This window comes from Octodon degus, unplaced genomic scaffold (genome assembly GCF_000260255.1).
Source record: "Octodon degus isolate 3935 unplaced genomic scaffold, OctDeg1.0 scaffold00130, whole genome shotgun sequence".
In the NCBI taxonomy this organism is placed as follows: Eukaryota; Metazoa; Chordata; class Mammalia; order Rodentia; family Octodontidae; genus Octodon; species Octodon degus.
This window is the reverse complement of record NW_004524706.1, coordinates 2,471,588-2,476,541: the sequence shown is the minus strand read 5'-3', so window position 1 is coordinate 2,476,541 and position 4,954 is coordinate 2,471,588.

Genomic DNA, 4,954 nt, shown 5'->3' with positions numbered 1-4,954 from the left:
AACTATATAAAGACAGGATGAGGTCATAGTTCATCTAGAAAGTAATGTTGGAACTAGGGACAAGGAGTCATGGAAATGTCACTTGGGGCTGTTTGGATATTCCTGGGAGGAGCTGTCTTCCCCAGGCAAAGGTTTCAGGCCTAACTGTTCCTGAGCTCCTCCTCTTGTTTCCTGGGAAAGGCCCTCAGCGAAAGTTCTGGCTGGATCACTAAGGCACCAGCAAAAGTTGGGACCAGGTCATTGACTCAAGAAGGCAGCATACAGAGGTGGGGTCCTTGGGGGGCCAGGCAGGCACAGTCAACTGGAAGCTGCTCCAGGAAAGCTGAATCGGGTGGTTTCCCAGAGGAGATGTCTTATGATGGCCAGAGGGTTCTTTGGCCCTGGAACCTAACATAGAGCAGTGACCAGCGTGACTGCTGTGTGTCCATCCAGGCTTCCTCCTCCTCCTCCTCCTCCTTCTACTCGTCCTCCTCCTCCTCGTCCTCCGCTTCCTCCTCCCTCCCGCTCTGTCTCGTCTCTGTCTCTGTCTCTCTGCCTCTCTCTCTCTCTCTCTCTCTCTCTCTCTCTCTCTCTCTCTCTCCAACCACCCCCCCCCCGGTTTTTTTGAGACAGTCTCACTTGTAGTGCAGGCTGACCTTGACCTTGGTTCTGCAGCCCAGGCTGGACTTGAACTTAGGACAATCCTCCCACCTCAGCCTCCTGAGTGTGGGAATTATATGCACCACTACTCCTGGCCTCCTTCTCCATTAGGAAACATATAGAACCTGAGTTAATCACATGCATGCCTGGAGGTACTGTTTCTTCCTCTCTTCAGTTGCTTGTGGTGGAGAGTTAATCCTGAACTGCTGATCCACTTGTCCTCTGTGCCCATCCTCCACCCCCAGTCCGCCCCACCCCTGAGAAAGTACAGCTCAGGGGTCCCCAGGGCTGCACAGGAAATGCTTTGCACACTATGGGTCAGCCAGGCTATTTTCTGTCCCGGGACTAGAGGGAGGTTGGGCTGGGCGCAGTTAGTCATGAAATACTCAGCTGTTTTCTGCTTTTTTTTTGCCTGTGGCTTTTTCAGGGCCCGTTCAGTTGGCAGTCACTGTCTCTCTCTTACTGTCTCTGTATTCTCTTTTAGGTCTTAGGGTCATTCTGATCCTTTTTTTTTTTTTTTGGTGGTACTGGGGATTGAACTCAGGACCCTGCACTTGCCAGGCAAGCACTTATACTACTGAGCTATCTCCCCAGCCCTTGATCCAAAACCTTTGTCACCTTTCACTGGATGATGACCCACATACTCTGAAGCTCTTCAGACAGCTTTCTCGGACTCCCTCCCGTCCAGGTTGACCCCCACCTCCTTTGCCCCCAGAGCCTGTACAGGGGGATGCTCTCTGAGCAGTGTGCTGTTGGGAGTGAACTCCGTCCCTGCCTGTACATGTAGTTTTATATTCACACATACATCCACGTTGACCTCATTTACCCATTTTCTCAAGCATCAGGAGACTACTACAATGGGTAAGAGCCCAGAATCTGGGGCCTGACTCCCCGAATGAGAATCTTACCTCCAACTGAACCTTGGGTGAGTTACCTCTACTCTTGTGTTTCAGATGCCTCCACTGTAAATCATTGACGTTATGACGTTAGTACTTGTATCACTGGGTTCTTGGAAGAATGAAAGGAGTTCACATGTGTACAGCACTGACAATAGTGCCCGGCCTGCACTTAAAGCCATGCTAAATGTTTCTAGATTATTATCAGATTATTATCTTAGTTACAACTCTCTCTGTGGGGTCTGCTGAGTTTAATCTCATAAAGCATTCAATTAATAAATTCTATTTCTGGAACGAATACTTCCCTGTTCTGCTATCCTTTCGCTGTTTCTGGGCGGGGCACAACCCTGCCAAACCCAACCAAACAGGAGTCACCTCCTCTCTGGAATGTTCCCCAGGAGTTGCTGTGACCCACCCAAGAACTCTTTTTTAGGGCCGGGCATTAAGGAAGAGGTGTGCATCTTCACTGATCTCCACAGCAACTGCACACTCGAGCAACGCTCGACACTTTAGTGGATACTCTCACTTGAAATGTCTCATTGGAGAAGTTTTTTTTTTTATTTTAACAAGAGAAATCAGGTCTCAAAAAATAAAATAAAAAGAGGAAATCAGGGCTCAGATAGTTGACTACCTTTGCTCAAGGTCATGTAGCTATGTGACTGAACCAGAGCCAGATCTCAGCATCCCTGCTTCACAGTCAGCGCCCAAGCACCTGCAAATTGCTGGCTGTCTGCTTCCTTCCTTCTGGCTGTCCAGCCAGGTGGTGAGCTGCTCTGGTTGCCCAGTGCTGCTCCTAATGTAGTCCCCTTCCTCTGAAGGGGTTTCCCAAGGGTGGAAGTGAGGCCCAAATGCCCAAGGAGCGGTATTGTTCTGCTCCACCTGGAGGGTGAGCTCATGTCAGCACACTGGACAGCGAGGCAGGGAGGCTGCAGAGGGCCTGCATGGTTCTCTCAGTGGAGGTCCTTGCCTCCATCGTTGCCACCTGCTCCTGGGAACTGGCCTTTTCCATGAGCCCTGGGCCGACACGTAGGGAGGCCAGCGACCTGGTAATGAAAGTCTCTTGGTTTCCTCATCCAAAAAACAAGAGAATTAGCTTAGTTGGGGTTCCCTCAGTGGGATCTGCTGAATTTAATTCTATAGGACACACTCCAAGAAAAGGGTTGTAAAGGTTTGTGCCCACTTTTTTGATTTTGTTAGCAATCCAATCCAGCCCAGCCCAGCTCAGCCCAGCCCAGCCTGATGTAATCCAATGCAACCCAATGTAACCCAAAGCAACACAATGCAATGCAACGCAACGCAATCCAATCCAATCCAATGCATGCCATTCCATTTCGTTCCATTCCATTCCACTCTACTCCACTCTGGCCCAGCCCAGCCCAGCCCAACCCAGCCCAGCCCAGACAGCCCAACCCAATCCAGTCCAGTCCAATCCAGTCCAAATTGTCTGATTCCATTGTTGGTGAGTACAGGAGGCATCGGGGAAATGTAGAGATGAGTCTGAGTCAGTCTGTGTTTTCCAGGACCCCTATATTTTTGTGGGGACTGGCCTTGACCTTCTCCGAGAATCTGGCCAAGTTCTGTGTACATAGGAGAGTCCCACTGGAAGAGAAGACTTCTTGAGAAGGTGCTTCTGGACTGGGTGTTGAGGAAGTGGTAGGTCCAGTAGAAGGAGGACATCCCAGGCTAAGGGAACAGCTCAAGCTATGGGGTGTGGGAAAACCGAGGGATGGTGTCCTGGCATGAGCCTAGTAGCAGTTGATTCTTAAAAGTCCATGCTAAAGAGATTGACTTGGGGCTGGGAGATGGCTCAGTGGAATAAGCACTTCCCTGGCAAGCGCAAGGGCCTGAGTTCAATCCCCGGTCCCGCAAAAAAAAAAAAAAAAAAAAAAAAAAGAAAGATGAAGAGATTGACTTTTATGCTTCTGGCTGAAGAGAGTTGCTGTGGATGTCAGTAAGGGAATCATTACAGCATAAAAGGCAATTTGGTGCATAGAAAGAGCCTGGGCTTTGGGGCCATGTCTGCAGTATAGCTGGGACAACTCATTTGAACTTTCTTGGTCTCAGTTTCCTCACCTGTAAGAATTAATACAGTAAAGCTCAGTAGTCTGATGGACAATTGGAGTATGATTTCAAGTACTTGGTATAAGAGATACCTTATAAAAGATCCATTATCTTTATCATTACTCAGATCTCTGTACTAGAATGGTGAGCCCCTTCACTAATAAAATTCCTCCAGAGTAGGGACCACACCTCCTGACTCCTAAGTCTTAGCACAGTTCCTGGAACCAGAAGGCATTAGATGGCATTCTTCAGACATTTGGTGAACGAGTACAGCTGACACCATGGAAGGAATGGAAAATGGCAACTGGTGCAGGGAGGTCGCCTTTGGAGGGATCCAGGCCAAAGATGTGGAGCCACCCCTGGAGAGTGATGGCCGATGAAATAGAATCTTTAGCATTTGGCAGCTGTGTCCCTGTAGGGGTGAGGAGGAATGAAGCTGCAGAGAGCTAAGAGGCTCTTGTCCCATATGAGCAGAGAGACAGAAAAGCATCTCTTCTAAATTGGACCTTGAAGTGCTTGGTGTACAGCGGGATGAGCACGCAGATGGGCTTGTAAGACAGACTGAGCTACTTTCGTGGGAATCTAGGAATTTGTTCCCAGGGTTGAAGTACACACAGAGATTTTATCTCTTTGACATGAATACAGTTTTTGAACAGGCTGTCTTTGCAGGTAACTAGGTTCCTGTAAATGGAAGTAATAGAAGCCGAAGAGCCTGGCAGCCATTGATAGAGGGCTGGAGCACAGTGGTGCAATTGGTGTATTTGTCAGCTTCTGCTATGTAAGAACCATGACGCCTCAGTGGTATACAGCAGTAAGGATTCCCAGGCCACAGATCTGGGGTGGATTTCGAGTTGGCTGTGCAGCTCTGTTGATCTTGGATGGGCTCCTTCAGAGGTCTGAGTGTTGCTCAGTTGTTGGTTGGTCTAGACTGCCTCAGTTGCCCGGGGGGTGTGGCCTGGGTCTGCTCCACGTGTCTCCATCCACCTAAAGGCCATTCTGGTATTGTTCTCTTGTCTTCTGGGTTAAGTTTGAGGGATGGAGGATGATATGGATGTAAAAGAGTAGACATAAAATGGAAGGCCTCTGGAGGCCCTGGCTCAAAGTTGGCACACACTCACTTCTGCCGCACTGTGTTGGTCAGAGACAGCCAGGGCCTGGATCGTGGAAGAGGAGAAAACAGGAAAGGCTTTAGGTGCAGGGAAGAGTGAAAGAAGAATGGTAAGGCCGGGCATGGTGGCGCATACCTGTAATGCCAGCCCTCAGGAGGCTGAGGCAGGAGGATCATTGCAAGTTTGAGACCAGCCTGGGCTACAAAGTGAGCTCATGCTCAGCCTGAACTGCACAGCAAGAACACTGTC